This window comes from Bactrocera neohumeralis, chromosome 4, assembly GCF_024586455.1.
Source record: "Bactrocera neohumeralis isolate Rockhampton chromosome 4, APGP_CSIRO_Bneo_wtdbg2-racon-allhic-juicebox.fasta_v2, whole genome shotgun sequence".
Taxonomy (NCBI): Eukaryota; Metazoa; Arthropoda; class Insecta; order Diptera; family Tephritidae; genus Bactrocera; species Bactrocera neohumeralis.
This window is the reverse complement of record NC_065921.1, coordinates 83,652,452-83,671,947: the sequence shown is the minus strand read 5'-3', so window position 1 is coordinate 83,671,947 and position 19,496 is coordinate 83,652,452. Positions and strand designations below refer to the sequence as shown.

The window sequence follows — 19,496 nt, the reverse complement described above, 5'->3', positions numbered from 1 at the left end:
CAAAGTTTCAGTAAAATATTTACATTTTCCATAACCTCTAAGGGTATTGGAAAGCAGAAAAAATATTCACATCTTCCAAATCCCTAGTCAAAATTCAGTAAAATATGGTGGGTGTGATTGGTGTAATGTCCTATAGGTATAGATGAAAGCATACCATAATTTCATCTGCTACAAATCTTATATAATATAAAGGTGTTTTGAGTTACTCGTCTGATTGAATGCGAGTTCAACAGTCAGGAAGTAACTGCTTCTGATAGCAAATTTTCTCTCATGAAATGTAAAAGCCGATCCATTCTAAGAAACCGGATTCTTCCAAAAAAATATTGAGCTTCGGAATACAAATTCTGAAATTTAATATTTGTTTTTTACAGACATCTTAAAATACTTCACACTACTTAAATCACTTAAAATTTGTAAGTCACTTTGTCCAAATTCGCCACTTCCTCTCTCAAATTTTCACAATTTTCCACAAAGAATTATGCAAATTCCGCCAAAACGAGCCGCTTAGTGAAAACAAAACAAAATTAAAATACTTAAAAAGTATGGAGGGGAATGTGCAAGAACAAAAATTATCAAGCGTCGACATTTGCTTATGTAATAATTTAGTACACTATTTCGTAATTTCCATTTCATTACAATAATCAAGCAGCAACAACACACAGCCGCTGGACAGCTTGCGGCGATTGTTGTGAATTTTGTGCGCTTAAAGAAAGGAAAAACAAATACGAAAAAGTACTGTTAAAGCAAATTAAATAAAGCAGAAAAATGAAAAATAATAAAAAAAATAAAAATAGAATTTCAAAGCAATTTTCGCCTTCGCTTTCCAGCTACCACTTGGCCGGCAAGCGTATGCCATTGGAGGCACTACACATTTTATGCTCCTCTTATGGTCTTTGTAGTTCTTGCTTTTGTTGTCTTTAAGCACTTTGGTACTTGTTTATTATGGACGCAAGCTGTTCGCAACATCTGTGTGTAATTATTCCTTGGACGAGAGTTATTCGTTAGACGCTTATGTTGTTTTTGCTTTTGTCGTTTGTCGACTTTTTGCTAAAACTCAACTGTCAGAAGAGACTCTTTTTCACACTTCAACACTTTTTTGATCACTTGAGACGGCTTACACGATTTCGTTTGTTTTATTTGCATTTCTGTTTTGTTTTTGTTTGTCTTCGATATTTGTTCTTGATTTTTTCTTCGATTTACTTTGTTTTTCTTTCTTCTTTTTTTCTTGTTTTCTTATTTATTTTCTTTTTGTATTCATCTTCGATTTTTTTTCTTCGTTTTTTTTTTTGCTTCTTTTCTTGATTTTTTTCTTGTTTTCTTTGTTTTTTTGCTATTGATTTCTTTTGTTCTTCCGTTTGCCTTCATTTATTTGCACCAAATGCTGCCAGTTTTTTAATTGGCCTCGTCTTGCGTAGTTCTCTGTAATTTCAAGTGGCTGTAACTTCCGATCTTCCGATTTCCATGACCACCTCGTATAATTGCCCCTAATTAATGTCCTTTTGCTTCAGCAAATTCGTACTTTTGTTTGTAGTTTTGTATTTCCGTAGCTTTATTGGTTGGTGCCGAGTGACATGTTCTTCGTATTGTGAATATGTGTTCATTAATTATATACATACATACTTATGTATATATAAATTTTAACGCTTCGTTTGTTCTCACAATGGACATGACATTGTTTCGCAAATTAGGCTAAGTATTATTTGACTTTTCGATGACTTTTTCAAAGAAGTTTCTTAAATTAGAGTATACTAAGAGGTCAGTTGAAAAGTCCTCGGCAAAATTGGTTTTTTTACACTGATTATGGAGACCCTGACATTTTTCGATACCATTTGTATAGTATCATTTGTCCTTTGCTTCAAAATAGGCCTCAGTTTCAGTGAGCACATCTCCATTCGACGAAAATTTCTTGCTAGCGGGTAATCTGTTGAGATCTGAGAGCAGTAAATAGCTGCTGAGGGCCAGATCTCGAAAGTACGATGGCTACAGAAGCAATTTCATGTTTTTTTTGCGAGATAATATGCATTTTTGATTTTGAAGATGGTTCTCGAAAATTCTGTAGATTAATACAAACATAAATAGTCATATACAATCATATCAATCATATTTAGTCGCAGCTCATTTAATTAACTACATTTGATTGACTCATTTTTACGAAATATCTGCTATATTAAATCGGCCACACTCTTACTTATCAAGTGCGAAACAGTAATTACTCATACAATTGACAGCTGTATTTGACACTTTACCCAACCTTGAGTGTTTAATACATATGAGATACCAGATTGCTTACAATGTATTGCTGGATCATAAAGATAGCAATAAATTGCTACGATTACAGCTTTATTATCCTTGAAGCAATCAATTTTTATCGGTAGTCAGAATAAAAAAAATATATTAAAGATTATTGCGTTGTCAGTTGAAAATATATTGCGTTAGCACTCTGTACTGTAGGGTGAATCTAAGTGCATAAAAGTTCGTGCCGAAAAAGTCATTAACTCGATTGTTCTTCCTCTCTCATGAAAGAACAACAAGAAACTTGTTAAGAATCTAACGAACTTCACTGTATTAATGTTGTGGTCTTATTTTAAACATATTGACCTGTACGGATCAACATGACCTATAAACAGCCACTAACTCCCAAGTATTCTCATTATGGTGTTTAGGAAACTCGAAGTCTACTCACTAGTACATACTATACAACGGTGAACTTTTAAAAGCTTAACGAAAAGTTTTTGTATAACAAACTCAATGTTTGAGAAAAATGTTTAATGCCAAACTGGTTATTAAACGCGAGTTTGTGCCTGAAATATGTCAATAATGTTTGTACGACTTGTTTCACTCTATTAAAAACAATGGCTCTTTTATCATCAGAACGATCCTCAGGGCTCAAAACTGCTCCTAAACTTCCACTAATTCTTAATTAGTCTCACTCAGGTGTTTAATAAACACTGAGGTTAAAATACAACCAAAACTTCAACCGAAAACTGATGGTTGGTCAGTTTAAAAGACTATATAGTGTTGTCAAACATTTAAGAACAATAGAGAGACTTGAGATCGCATGTGCTAGAGCGAAGTTTTCTTTAAGAAAAATTATCTACTGGAAGCTCTTAACCATAGTTTAACGAGCTACATGGGTGTCTTCAAATGCATAAAACCTTATGCTTGAATTGCTATGACATGTGAGTTACTCACTTAACTTTTTCGCTTTATTTTAGACTAAGTTTAAGAAAATAATCAAACTGTAGACATTTTCAAGACTGTGACATTATTGCTGTGCTTGAGACATTATTATTTTTGTGATTGATGCATTATTTTTTGTGATTGAGTCATTATTTTTTGTGATTGAGACAATATTTTGAGTGATTGAGATCTTATTTCTGTGATTGAGTCATTATTTTTGGTGATTGAGACATTATTTTGTTGATTGAGACTTTGCTTTTTGGGATTGAGACTTTATTGTTTGTGATTGAGACAATATATTTTGGGATTGAGATCTTATTGCTGTGGTTGAGGCATTATTTTTTGTGATTGTGACATTATTGCTGTGGGGACAATATTATTTTTGTGATTGAAAAATTATTCTTTTGTGATTGGCACATTATTATTTATGATTGAGACAATATTTTTGGTGATTGAGATCTTATTTCTGTGATTGAGTCATTATTTTTGGTGATTGACACATTATTTTTTTTAATTGAGACATTATTTTGTTGATTGAGACTTTACTTTTTGGGATTGAGACTTTATTGTTTGTGATTGAGACAATGTTTTTTGGGATTGAGACATTATTTAAGTGATTGAGATATTAATAATTCAGATTGAGGCATTATTTTTTGTGATTGAGACATTATTTTTTGTGGTTGAGACAGAATTTTTGTGATTGAGACATTATATCTTGTGATTAAAATATTATTTTTTGTGTTTGAGAGATTATTTTTCTGAAACATTATTTTTTGTGATTTGAGAGATTATTTTTGTGATTGAGACATTAGTTTTCGTTATTGAAACATTTTTTTGTGATTGAGAGACATTATTTTTGTGATTGAGACATTATTGCTGTGATTAGAGTCATTATATTGCTTTGTGAAATCCACCACATGTGGCCTTAATTTCTGAAATAACCAAATACTTGTAGATACATTTGCAATCAGCAGGAATTTACATAATACTTGTATCCAAATAATCCATTAATAAGCCGTTATATTTCTAAGAGTATCACCTTTTATTGATTTCCTCTCAGCATGCGCCACTCAAGTTTGAGTTAAGCACCAGGAAGTGCAATCAACTGATTGAGTAATCAAAGCATACGCAATAAAATAACGAAAATACTCGGAAAGCAATTACTCAGTATGTTTAATTGCAAGCACAACAAACAACAACCCGCTCGTGTTCCATGCAACACCAAATATTAAGGTTTTTTGGATTTGTTTATCCAAATAAGTCGAAGAGCGCTCGAACCGGGAAACCAAACAAACAGCGGCCGGAGAATTACATTTGCTGCTTGAAATATTGTGAAAACAACGAAAACAAATTTCAAAAGTTATGCTTAATTACTTGCTTACATATGCACATTCATGCATATGTACATGTATATGTACTTACATATGTATGTATATGCTTTTACAGTGGCGCAAGTGTGTGAGTTTATTTGAAAAACGCTTATAATTCTATTCACACTTGCACAAGCGTTTTATTGAGTTAGCGGCGCTCTTAGCGCAAGCATGTAAGTCATTGCTTAAGTAAACAAATTACAGCATTTAAATTGCTGAAGAATTCTTTCAAATTCAAATGAAATTGTTAAAACATTTTCGAAATGCCAATGCTGGTGTGCGAAAACGAATTTATTTGGGTTACGAAATAATATTATTATGCAAATAGAAATAAAATAGAAATAGAGGTTGGTTATTGAGAGCTGCTGGGTTGTGAATTGAAAAAAAAAATAAAAATAGTTGAAATACTGCGATTAATATGCGTTAATATTGTAGGTATAATATGGGTATAAAAGAGTTATAATATGTAAACTTGAGCTTAAGGATATTTGTTTAGAAACATCTGTCATCTGTCGGTCTTTAATGAGTTCTGTGTTTATAATTCGAGTTTAAGACATTAAAGGGTTTAAGAAACGCTGAGTTTAAAGCAGTGTTATTTCGGGTTTCAGAGTTTCTTAAACTTTAATTTAACTTAACTTTAACTCGAGTATAAGGTTTTGTGTTTTTTATACTTAAAGCGGTGTTTAAGAAACTCTGAATTTAAAACCATGCTATTTCGTGTTTGAAGAGTTCTGAGTTTATTTTATAACTTGAGTTTAAGGTTTTGTGTTTATAAATGTTCGTCAAGTGTACATATTGAGGTCTTTAATGGATTCTAAATTTAATTTTTTAACTCGAGTTTAAGGTTTTCTGTTTGAAAATACTTGCCAAGTGTACTTCTCGCGGTGTTTAAGAAACTTTGATTTTAAAACCGCACTATTTCGTGTTTGAGAAGCTCTGAGTTTATTTTATAACTCGCGTTTAATATTTTGAGTTTAATTTTGTAACTCGAGTTTAAGGTTTTGGGTTTAAGAATACTTTTTAAGAGATAGTTTGGAGTTGATTAAGTAATTTAGATTTTCAAAACAGTGCTATTTGCGTTTATTTAAGAAATTCTGAGTTTCAAACAACACTATTTTGGATTTGAGAAGCTCTGAGTTTATCTCATAACTCGAGTTTAGTATTTTGTATTTATAAATTTATGCTAAGTGCACTAATTGAGTTTTGAGTTTAATTTTGAAGGTTTTGTGTTTAAGAGATCGTTTAGAGTTTAATTGTATAACTCGTTTTAAAGATTATGTGTTTATAAATAACTGTCAACTATACATATTCAGCTCTTTGTTAAGAACTGGGCTTAATTTTGTCATTCGAGTTTAAGGATATATGTCAGAAAGAGGATTCTTTGAGGTGTTTACGAAAATCTTAGGTATACAACAGCGTTATTTAGTGTTTCTAAGTATATTTAAAGTGTACTTATTGAGTTGTTTAATAAACTCTGAGTTTATCGTTGGAACTCCAATAAAAAATTTGGTGTTTAAAATTTTTCGAAGAATGAAGAAAATTTTTAAAATTATATTTCTACAAATATCTGAACAAAAAATGGTTGAGACGAGTTAAGAAAAGTTTATTGCGAGATTACAGCACTTATGTTTAGTGTTTAATGCTAAACTCGAGTTCGTAGGAATATTTGCAGCAAAATGTATTTTTTCTCAGTGCATACTTACTGCACAGCCAACTAATGCATAATTTTACTTGTGTCTTGTGTACTCACCATGCCAGACTTGGTATTTACACTTTCTTCCGCCAGAGCAGCTGCGAAATTATGTACGTCAAACGCTTAACCAGGTGCTCGCTCGGTCAAACCGTAATGCTATTTTAAAGCCAAAGCACTTTGCTGAAAAGAAAGCAAAATGAAAAAGGAAAATTACTGAGTGAAAAGTGCAGTGAAGAGGCGCGCGAGCGACGGTGGAAAAATCAATGGCGAACTTTTGTTTTCACTGACTTTTGTTTACACGTTTTGCCCTTTAGCCGTACTTTTCGCGACTGAATTCGCGTACATTTTACTTTATGCGGATTTTTTGTTCATTCGTTTTCAATTTTATTTGCTGAAAAGAGGTTTCGTATTTTGCTGCGGCTTTATCAGCATTTGGCTGAAGGCCAACAATTACCAATGCAGCTCGTAAAAGTCGGCAATATAAATAATGGCATACAGAAGTGGGGGTTTATGTGCTCACATTTATATTTCTGCAACTGTTTTTTAGCAAACAATGCGGCGAAGGAGTGATACGTGCATGAAAGCGAAATTGAATAAGGGAAAATATGTTTAGTAAGAAAAGATATACAAATATAATATAATTGTAAAAACACTATAAAAATGGAAAATAATATAGAATATAAAAAAAGATTGTAAAATAAATTTAAAAACAAGGTAGTTAAATTAAAAATTAAAAATAAAAATAAAAAATCAGTAAAAAATATAAAATAAGTTTTTAGTTAAAAAATATAAAAATGTAGAAAAATTTTTAATAAAAAAAATATAAAAACAATTACTTGAAGTAAGTATTAAAAACGAAAAAAATAAAGTAAAAAAATAGTAAGCATACTGTTAAATATAGATATATATATATATATACTTAAATTGAAATAAAAAGATTAATATAAAAAAAAAAATTAAAAATAGAAAACAATTAATAACAAAAATATTTATAGATACAAAAAACATATATTGATATCAGTAAGTAAAACATAAAACAAATTCAATAGAAATAAGAAACTTAAAAAAAAAATAAAAATAAAAAGTATAATACAAAAATTTTTAAATTTTAAGGTAAATAAGTTAATATTAAAAAAAAACAAAATATGAATAAAAGTTAAAAAAAAGTAATAATTAATAATAAAAATATTTAAAAAAATACAAAAAAACAAATAGAAATAAACAATTAAAAAAAAATAAAAAGTCCCAAAAACAATTAAAAATTAAAAAATAAAAAATTATAGCAGAAAATTAAAAAAAAAAAAAAATAAAATAAAAAAAATTAAAAAAAAAAAAAAAAAAAATAAAAAAAATAAAAATATAAAAAAATAAAAAAAAAAAAATTATTTAAAAAAAAATAAAATTTTTAATATAAAATATATAATAAAAACAATGAAAAATTACTAAAAAAAAAATAAAAACAAATTTTAAGATATAAAAATTTATAAAAAAAATTAAAACTAAAATGCAAAAACTTAAAAAAAATATTTAAAAACAAAATAAAAAAATGTATGGCAAAAAACTATCTAAAAAAATTAAAATTCTCCAAAAAATATTAAAAAAAATTTTGAAATATAATATTTTATATAAAAAATAAAAACTAAAAAATAAAAATAAAAATTTATAACTAAAATGCAAAAAAAAAAAAATATAAAATAAAATAAGAAAATGAATGAATAAAATATATAAAAAAAAATTCTCTAAATAATTAAAAATAAAATTTTTTAAAGTTAAATTTTTATATAATAAAAAAAAATTCAGAATTCAAAAAAAATAAAAACATACAAAAAAAAAACAAATACAAAAAAAATTTAAAACTTAAATGCAAAAATTAAAAAAAAAATATAAAAATAATAAGAAAATGTATGAAATATACTTATAAAAAAAAATAAAATTCACCAAAAAATTAAAATTAAAAAATTTTAAGGAATATTTTATATCTATAATAAAGAAACTAAAAAAAAATTAAAACTCATTTGCAAAAAATTAATAAAAACAGAGATAAATAAGTATAAGAAAATTTATGAATAAAATATATACTTAAAAAAAAACACAATGTTTTTCCGAAAAAAATAATGCCATAAATAGTGGCATTGTTGCGCACAGCAGCAACAACAAAGCAAGCATAATAAATCGCCATCGATTTTTATATATTAAATTGCACTGACAGCAGCTTTGGCAACGGCGATAATCACAAGCTGCATGTAATCTAATTTTTTCTATAAAAAACACGCTTTGTTGTCATATATTTTTTGCTCGCCTGTGCCGTCGCGCTAAACAACACGCCGCATTAAGCAGTAGCAGAGTTGCGCAAACATAAAAAAAAAAACAAAAACAAAACATTAAAAAAACGAACAAAAAATATCAAAAAATATAAATAAAATAAGCAAACATAAAAAAGATAAAAAAGTATAAAAAGAATAAAAAAATAATAATGAAAAATGAGAAAAAGGGGTAAAAAAGCACACTTCAAGTTTAATCGTGCGCTGTTCTTGCTGTTGTTCGCCCATTCGTGTGGATTGTGCAACATGTTTTATCACTTCCTTTCGGTTGCTCTGTCACAGCTTCAATTCTATTTGGGCTAGTTACACGCTTTATCTTTTTAAACATATCATTTTTCATGATGTTCTTGTGCTTGTCTCTCTGTTGTTGCTTCTATTTTTCCGCCACACTTAGTCTGGATGGCAATAAATCATTGTGGTATTTTGGCTGGTTGCCAAATGTTACAGCATTCCCGGTCGCTGCTGTCGCATAAAGGGCAACCATAAAGTACACTTGCATATGTATGTATGTACATACCCTTATGTACTGCTGTATATGTATAAATTTTTATCAGAATATGAGTTTTGTAAGTAGGAAATGGTTTAGTGCCAGACTTTTTCCAGCACCACCGCAATAACCCAATTTTGTTGCATAGCGAAAGCCCCATTTAACTTGAGCACCCTTTTTTTCGAACAGCTGATAACCTTAACCTCTCTAAAAGTATACTCACTGAGCAAAATCTTTTAAAATAAATTAAAAAGTCATTAATTTCGGTTGCCCTGAAGTCAGTATGGCAATATCCTGTGATGGTTCGATATCGGCCGTTCCGACAAATGATCAGCTTCTTGGTGGAAGAAAGACGAGCGCAAAATTTCAGAGGAACTAGTTCGGGTATACTACATACAGATAGACAAACTTCTTCTTCTTTATTGGCGTAGAAATCGTTCTTCCTTTTCGCAGTTTGGCGACGATTCCAACCGAAGCCAGGTTCTTTTTCACCTTCTGACGGATACTCCGTTGAATACTCTCAGAGCTGGAGTGTTTTCATCCATTCGGACGACATGACTTAGCCAGCGTCGCCGCTGTCTTTCAATTCGCTAAACTGTAACAATATCGTCAAATGTCTCGCGCAGCTCATCATTCCATCGACTGCGGTATTCGCCGTTGTCAGTGCGGAATGGACCATAAATCTTTCGTAGAACCTTTCTCTCGAAAGCTCGTAACTCCGAGTCATCAAATATTGTCATCGTCCATGCCTCTCCACCATATAGTAGGACGAGGATGATGAATGACTTGGTAGAAAGGACTTGGACTTTGTTAGATCGAGAGGACCTGGCTTGTTATGGTTTATACTAGATACAGTTATCAATCGACACTTATACAATATATATACTTTATAATTTTTTCAAACCTTTTATTACTATTACGATCTCTTTTAGCAATTGGTTTGAAAGGATTGATTCCAATTCAATTACTCACCAACAGTGATCTTGAAAATAACTCAGAACAGTCAAAATTCCAAGTCAAACCTTTATCTACATTCAACGAGGTTCAACTACCTAGCTTTTACTTACAATCTGTAATTGGTCTTAAAGCAACTCATGGCTGGTCTAATTAAAAAAATACTAATAATTGAAGTGGAACTCTTATATTACGTATGAAATCCTCCTTGAAACTTTCAAAGCCTTGACAGTCGGTTTCTATTTCCTAAACTATTGAGTATTTTGAGACATTTTTCTGCGGATGATTTCTATGATTTATCGTGGAATCTCTGAAGCGCTGAACCTTAGATAAATTCACACATAGCTTTGTTAAAGCCACCTATTCATCTTTATTTATCTTTTTCGGAAGTTTAGGTTGTTCTATGATATCTTCGAAGCAATACAGCTAGACCTTGTAAGACTGTAGTGTAACTTTTTTTGGGAGTTTTTTCATTCTTTAGATGGTCAAGGTTTTGGACAAAACTCCGAATGTAATATAATTTCACAGAGAAGAGGATAGTGGCTTTATCATTTTCCGTAGCTTGAATTTGTTCTATAAAAGTTTTGAAGATATACAGCTAGATGTTGATTTATCAAGAAAAAGTAACAGGATAATCATTTTATTTTTTCAGTTAATTGAGGTTTTTCTATGAAAGCTTCGAAGACATACAACTAGAACCAGATTTACCAAGAAAAAGGAAGAGGATAATCGCTTTATATTTTTAAGAAGCTTGAGGTTGTTCTATGAAAGCTTTTAAGCTATACAACTAGATCTTGTAAGACTCTTATTTAATATTATAAGTAATTGGCGATTTTTGCTTTCCTTAGATGGTTTCAGGTGTTGAGCAAATATCTACCCGATTAATAATTCTCAAAATACTAGCAAAATTCAAAGGATATTCATTTCAAAAATTTTGGCGATATTTCCAGAAAGCTTACCATAAGTAAAATTACAAACAAATAAAAATATGTTTACGATATCTCATAAGATTATTTCTCGCAGTGTACACTACCCACAAAATTGCGCAATGGACTTGTAAAATCATTTTCACTTAAATGAAATTTTCCATCCGCTTTTTAAAGAGCTTTTTGCGGATTTCGCTTCAGCATGCTATTCACAGTACATAGTCTATACTTATGCCCATACTTAACCATATTATTAGTGCACATTTCCTTGCTTATCGCCTATTCATCTCTTAGCGATTATACATAGACGAAGCACAACTTTGGAGTCAAAAGCTCGGAAGCGCCACGCTGCTTGCAACCTCAAGTAACTCGTATATTTAGGTTACTGCCGTGCATTAGTGCCGCACCCCGACCGCTGAAGTAGTGAAAATCAATTCCATTTCATTGCTGGCAATGTGGCAACGCGGTGGCTTGCGGCCAAAAGCGGGCGAAATGGCAACAAAGAGTCGTGTAAGCCACAGCGCCTACAAAGCTGTTGGCTGGCATTCAAGCGCTGTAGTTACCCGGCAACTGTTTGTGTGCCAGCAAAGTTGGCGAGAAGCCATTTAAGTAAAGTCATTTTTACACTTTCCGTTGTTAATGAAATACATATGGATGGGGGAACGGGGTCCACCGCCCACCATAAGCGCACTTGCTAAATGCCTTAAAGCGAAAAAGTGCAGAAAAGAAAAGTTGAAAGGAAAAACTTTAAAGTAGAAGGCAGTAAATGGGCTTGTGTGCTTTTGGCTTGCGTGCCACCGAGACCGGCACCGCTGAGACGTGCCTCTAACAGCAAATCCGGTTGGCTCCGCAGCGGCCGTCATGTGCATACGCGTACGTTGCTGTGGGGCACACACATATAAGGAAGGATTTTCAGCAATTTTTGCAACGACTTCGTAACGATCGCGTCCAAACCGCTGCGACCGCTGTTGCTGCTACCAACGAAGATGGTGATGATGAAGCAGTCGCGCTGTCGGCTTCAATGGTTGAATAGTTTGAGTGGCATGTGGGAGTCGTTGTGTGTCTGTGTGTGTGCGGACGAGTGAGCATGACTTGCCGCTGTCGAGTGACTTAGCGACTTGACGACTTATAAGTTTGTAGTTTAAATCACTCGCCGGACCAGTTGGTAAACACAAGAGCTAAAAACTAACAAATGAGCTGCTCGTGTGTAAAGACTGGTTGGGCGCGCGAGCCGGACGCGGTGCAGTACAGCCTTGACGGAAGTCACGTTTTTTGCCAGTAGCAATGCTACCCGCACACAACAACCGGATGGCAGGCACACGAGCGGACTAACTGACGAGCTTAAAGGTTGGTCAAGTGTCAGCATGTGTCGTAGTGTGTTGGAAGTCTGAGTTTGTGAAGGGCTTGTGACGATGCAGGAAGCTTTATGAAGGCAGTAGTGTATGCTAATTCTGGAATTTTTGACGAGTAGATGAAATAGAAGAAGATTTCCTGCTGAAGCGACGATTCAGCTTCGAGCTCCAGATTACAAGCACGTCTCTTACCGTGGAGCTTCCAAATAATACGAAAAATATTGAAGAGTCCTTGTGAGTTCTGGAGTTACTGGACGTGCTGCGTTCGATACAATTAGGTTCCAAACAAACTCATACGGAAAGGCAGTAGATAGCTTTGGTACTCTCCAGTAAAATCGAGTTACCTTTATGGTATTTTCCTAGAGACAATATCCAAAATTCCAGAGAATCGCCTTCAGCTGATCTTCCAAGTGTAATCTTTCTAAGGAGGCAGTAAATAAAGAGTATACGCTCTGAGCTTTTATCACCGTCGGCCCAAAATCCACAATCCTCCTGAAAAGACATAAAGAGTCTTTTCAAATAGAGCCTAATTTTCACGATAACTTAATCTGTTATTTGAAGGAAATTGAGGACAAAGAATATATTTGTATTTCCCGAAGCAGTTAGGACGGGTTGATAGATTCAGCGTGTGAGGTAGCGGATGAGATAGTGGATTCGCAATGATCTCTATGGCTTTCGACTTAAAATCCGCAATCCTTTACAACAGACAAAAAGCGTTTTAGCAAATGTAGCCTAATTTTGTCGATAACTTAATCTTATTCTGTTTTCGCCTCAAGCTTTGTACCTCCGCTGTTAGGTTGTTACTTTTCGCTGCAGCCGCAAACATCACGTTCTTATCCACATTTCCTCAATTTACTTTGCTTTGGTGCAACCGAAACCGCAGCGCACGGAAGTTTGGCGCTGCATTACTGTCCAGAAAAACTTGCGACTCTCCGTCGTTGTCGTCTCCAACGCCTTCCGTCAGCGTCGTCGCCGCCAGCGTTGTGCATGTAGCAGTCCATCTAACTTTTAATTCCTTTCCGCTTTATGCTTTATTGCATTATTTGCTGCTTCGGATATTTTTCAAAGTTTTTCCTCACACCGCCACCAGCGCACACCACACTCCGCGCTTCGCTCCCCAACGCAATTTATTTGCTGTCTCCACTTTGCTGCACACACTTTTCATGAGCTATTTTGTAAACTCGCAAGTTTTTCCCCGGAAAGTAAAACATATGTTTGCTTCGGGCGTCGGGAGGGCGAAGGCAACACCGAAACACAACTTATAAATGCAGCACTCGTTGCGTTGTGTTTTGCTGCCGGCAGCTCCGTTCGTTCGCCTGTCCATCCATCCATCGTTGTCGACGTCGTCCGGTTGTTTTGTTATTGGACGCCTAGACAGAGGGCCGTTTCGTGTGGTGCTGGCGTGTGCGTGTTGTTGTGGTTTTGAAACGTGCGCATTTTCGTACGTGATTTATGGTGAATTTTGAATTTTGTAATTTTTCTACGATTTAATGTTGCAACTGCAACACCGGCAGGCGTGTTCGCTTGGTTACATCAAAAGTTGTTACCGCCACTGGGCGCAATCGTTCAAGCGCTCGAGGCAATCGATGGCCAGCAGCAAGTTTAACGATTAACCTGTGGGCCGAGAGAGGTGTGGCGCGGTGTGGTGAGAGGTGTGTATGAGGTGAAGTTAATAAATTTGTGTTGGTTTGTGTGTGGCGGGTGATTTTCTTTTTGTAACGAAGTAACTAATGGAAACATTGTGTAAGTGTTGAACATGTGCGGTTTTCGTGTGAAAAATTAAAAAGCAAATAAATAAAATGTGAAAAATCTCAGAACTATAAAAAATGATTTGAAACGGTATATCACTAATTTTTTTGGAATGTTTTGTGAAAAAAAAACAAAAATAAGCAAAATGTTAAATATGCAGTTGTGTTGGTTTAAAAAATGTGCTGACCCAATAAAATCTTCGGAACTAAAAAAAATCAAAATAATAATTTCGAAAAGATTAAAAAATTAATGGAAATTTACTTTTCACTGTTTCGAAACTAAACGGCCGAATTATGCCTACAAATAGAAAATACAAAATAGAAAATTTTTGCAATACGCTGGCGACTCCTCAGGCGAAGTGGAAACAAAAAATAAATCAAAATAAATTAAAAGAGTAAAGAGAAAAACAATTAGTTTAGGACTTAAAAATTAAATTAATTATTTAATAATTTAATTAAAAATTAATTATTTAATTTTATTAAAAAAAATAATTTTTTAATAAATTTTTTTATTTTAATTTAAATTTTTTAATTTTATTTAAAAAATTAATTTTTTAATTTAATTAAAAAAAAATTAATTTAATAAAAAAAATTATTTATTTAATTTAATATAAAAATATTTAATTAATTAATTAATTTTTAATTTAATTTAGTTTTTAAATTTTAAGAAATTTTAATTAGTTTTTAATTAAATTAAATTTTCAATTTAAAAAAAATTATTAATTTACTGTTGTTTAGTCATTAATTTTTAATTAAAACAAATTTTAATCAATAAATAAGCATTAATTTTAGTTTAATTAAAAATAATTAATTAACAATTTTTTTTATTAAATTTGTACTTAAACAACTAAAAATGATTTTAAAGCTAAAAAATTAAATTAAAATTAAAAAAATTAATTATTTAATTTAATTAAAAATTAAAAAATTGAAAATGATTTTTTTTTAATTAAAAATTTTAATTACTTAATTTTTAATTTAATTTAGTTTTTAAGTTTTAAGAAATTTTAATTAGTTTTTAATTAAATTAAATTTTTAATTTAAAAAATAGTGTTTAATTAAAAAATTAATTTTTTAATTTAATTTAAAAAAATAATTTATTAATTTAATTAAAAAATTATTTATTTAATTTAATTTAAAAAACTTTAATTAATTAATTTTTAATTTAATTCAGTTTTTAAGTTTTAAGAAATTTTAATTACTTTTTAATTAAATTAATTTTTCAATTTTAAAAATAATCCACTATTGTTTAGTGATTATTTTTCAATTAAAACAAATTTTAATCAATAAATACACATTAAATATAGTTTAATTAAAAATAATTAATTGAAAACATTTTTTTTGACTAATTTTGAATTTAAACAACTAAAAAAATATTTTAAAAAATATTTTAAAGCTTAAAAATTAAATTGAAGTTAAAATTAATTAATTAAAAAAATTAATTATTTAATTATTTAATTTAATTAAAAATTTTAAATTGAAAATTAATTTTTTAACTAAATTTTTTGATTACTTAATTTTTATTTTAATTAGTTTTTAAATTTAAAAGAAATTTAATTATTTTTTATTAAATTTCATTTTTAAAATAATTTTTTATTAATTGTTTTTTTATTGATTAATTTTTAATTTAAAAAGTTTTAAATCAATAAATAACAATTTCCAACTACAAAATTTTCCAATTATCTGCAAATATTTTCATTTTCTTCATTTCTATTTCACGCTGTCAATCATAGACCCCTAGCACCCAAGAAAGCAAACACCTGCCGATGTTTCTGGCACACGCCAAGTCATTCAACCGTTTTTAAAGTGAAAAGTAATTGCAAATCTTAAATTTTTCCTCTCTGCTCATAAAATGGCATATTTTCTCAGGAATGTACATATGTATGTGCAAATGTGCGTGTTTGTTTATGTGCGAATTGTTTTAACGGTAATTTCAGTTATTTTTAAATTTACAGCCCGTTGGCATTTTGCTATGGAATTCCCGTTATACGTATTTTGTTTTCATTGGCATAGTTGTCGTATGAAAATAGCGTTGATGTGTAGAGATTGCTGCCTCACAGCCAGTATATTTTGAATGCAAAGTGTTTTACTTGGACGCGGTCCAAAAGCAATCTAACGCGCGTTATGCACAAGTGCAGTGGCGGTCATAGAAATAGGTGTGGTGTTGGAAAAGCATGGTTTTGGAGGAAAAAATCATTACTTATAAACAAATACCTATGAAATTGTATGCTTCATGGCTTTCAAAATTTGTAGTTTCTTGAAAAATTTTAATTAAATTGCAATTAACATTAATTAAGATGATTAAAATTACATTTATAACCAATTAATTAATTAAAGTTTTAATTAAATAAGTTATAATTAGTTTAAATAAAATAAAAATATTCAAATTATCATTAATGCAATTAATTTTAATTTACTTGAAATGATTAAAGTTAAATAATTAATGAATTTCAAGTAATCTTTAATTTAAAGTTTAACTAATTAATTAAATTAAAGTTTTAATTTTGATTAATTAAAATTAAAAATAAATATAAATTAAAATTAATTAACTTAATGATAATTTTTATATTTTTAACTTGATTAATCTAATTATAATTCTATTTTTTTAGTCTTAAGTAATTTATTTAATGATTAGTTATTAATTATTTTTATTATATTTTCCTTTTATTATAAAAAACTTAGATTTAATTATTAAAAATCAGATTTTATATATACTCCATCAAAAACTAATTAAATTGTATGTAACATTATTTAAATTAGTAAAAATTATAAGTTATAATAATAATTAATAATAATTTATAAAATTTTCAATATTGTAATTAAATAAATTATAATTTATTTCTTTTGAAATGAAATTGATTTTTATGTAATTTTAATTAATTTAATTAATTATTAGTTGTTAATTATTTTTATTATCATATGCGAAATGGATGATTTAAGACAAAAATTAGTTATAATTATTAAAAAACAGACTTTATTTTTGCTCCCCCACAGGGAATTAAACCCCAAAAATTCTAATTAAATTTTATTTTAAATGAAATGAATTAAAATTATACATAAGTATAACCAATTCATGAATTAAAATTAAAATGTATTTAATTAAATTTATTACTACTTAATTAATGAACATGTGTACAATTAATGGTAATTTAAATTTGTTATAATTAATTAGAAGAAAAATTTTATTAAATTGTATTTCACATTTATTAAATTAAAAATTATAACTATAACCAATTGATGAATTAAAATTATGATTTAAGTTAAATAAAATTTAATTAATTAAAAATAATTAGTCTAATTAAAATTTTATTTATTTAATTTTAATTAATTAAATTAATTTTTTGTCGTAAATTATTTTTTTTAAACTCATAGTTTATGAAAAATGGAAAATGTCTAGAAAAAAAATGAAATACAATTATTTAAAAAGAAATACATCTAATATTTACTCCCCGACGGGGAATTGAACCCCGGTCTCCCGCGTGACAGGCGGGGATACTGACCACTATACTATCGAGGACTGTTAGTCACCTGTTTCGATTTTGCGTTCAACTACCAAACAGAGAAGAATGTTTGTAAGCAACGAAATGTTTATGGTTGCAAGTATTTTTGTTAATGAAATTTACAGGTTTTTATTATAATTTTTTGTTTTTGTATTACTTTAAAGCTGTTACGGTTCTTTCCTGCTTAATAGCTTTCTATAAATTGTACACATGTTTTTTGGGATTAGAACAAAATAAGTCTAGCTTTCAAAGTGGTTTTCGATATTTTTAACAACAATGCAGCAGATCATCAAATAAAACAGTTCTAGACCTATAAAATATTCCAATATAAGAACCGCAACTCGTGGATTTTTACTTTGTATATGACATTATTTGAAACAAGTTGGGTATTAAGCAGTTATTTGTATATCTCAAAGCGGTTAGCACGAGATGATAGATTGGCCGAGATGATAGATTGAACGAGTGAGATCGTGAAAGAGGGAGTTTACTAGTGATAAACAATGATAGATTGAGCGAGTAAGGGAGAGAAAGAAATTGATCTAGTGAGGAAGAGCAAGAGAGTGGACTAGTGATAATCAGTGATAGCTTAAGCGAGTAAGAGAGAGAAAGAGTGAGTGGTTTCGAAATCAGGTAAACTTAATGAAGCGAAGCAGGTATCTGACTATAACTTTTTCAGAAGTGAATCTAAAGATATGGTTATTAAGTATGGTTTTAACAAGTTTTTTCAAACAACCAAAAATTATTACAAAATATAATAAGTCGCTGACAGGTATATCTAAAATCTATGCTGGCAATCCTCAATATTTTGTCGTTCATGTGGATATATCATACCAGAATTGTAGCATATATATTATACATACATCTAATATAGGCACACATATATACATGGTATATATGTATGTATATACATATATGTATATAACATGCATATTTCATGGCATATTCTATGCATTCGGCCCACACCTTTCTAGCTAAATTTTCGCAATATTTTGTAAACAAATTTTTGTCCTCAAAACAAGAAAAAACAAACCAAAAGATACAAAAACACAAAAATAAAAATAAATAAAAACAGCTCTCAATTGCTTTTTGTGTTATTTACTTTATTTGCTTTTAGACAATTTTAGATTTGTTTATCACTAGTGCATTCTATTTTTTGGCACACAATATTTTGTTGTTTTTTTTTCAATTTTATTTTTTTTATAAAAACTTCAACATATGTTAGCTGCTTCTAAGTTTAAAAATAATGAATATAAATTAAAAGAAAAAAACCAAAAAAAAAAAATAAATAAAAAAAAGCAGACTAGACTCATTCAAAAACATACACACACTCACGCAAATAATATTATAAACCTTTCTAACACGGTGCCTTTTCTATTTGTGCACTCAATTTGCATATTTCGCTCGAAGTCATTTCTTTAGGCGCTCTCCCAGCTCTCTTAGCACACGCTAATGTCAAAGCAAAGCCAAAAGCAAAAATAAAAATAAAAATAAAATAAGAAAGCAATGAACTTAGTAATCAAATGAAATTTGATAATTTCTTTTATTTTTATTGTTTGGAAAAACAAATTTGTCATAGACAAGTGACCTTCGAAGAACTTGAACTTGAATTCGATGCTAATATAGACGCTTTCCAGCGTTAAATGGCATTAAGCGAAAATAAATATTTTGTTTAGAAATTAGAGCTGAATATTGAGACATAAGTATAAATAGATGGAAAGTTTATTTAGCAATTTGGGCAGCAGTGCTCTAGCTAAAAGAAGAAAGCAATTTTCAACAATTTTGCGTGCATTGAACCCTGAAAAAGGTGTTTTTGTACATAGACATTAAAAAAAAAACAACAAAAATATATTTTAAAGGATTTTTTAAAGAGCAGAAATATTTTAGAAAATTTTTTTGATTTTAGAAAAATACTTTTCATATGGCCAAAAATAAAATAACCAAACTTTATTTGAGTTTTGTAATTGGTTA

General features: G+C 29.9%; 1 protein-coding gene and 1 non-coding gene across 2 annotated transcripts in view; one reads left to right on the top strand and one right to left on the bottom strand.

Annotated features, from left to right (window-relative positions):
• Positions 1-19,496, top strand: part of LOC126755139 (E3 ubiquitin-protein ligase goliath) — a 117,772-nt gene that overhangs the window by 57,633 nt on the left and 40,643 nt on the right. The window lies entirely within an intron of this gene.
• Trnad-guc (transfer RNA aspartic acid (anticodon GUC)) lies at positions 17,474-17,545 on the bottom strand. The gene has a single exon. It is a non-coding gene; the product is annotated as a tRNA-Asp (tRNA).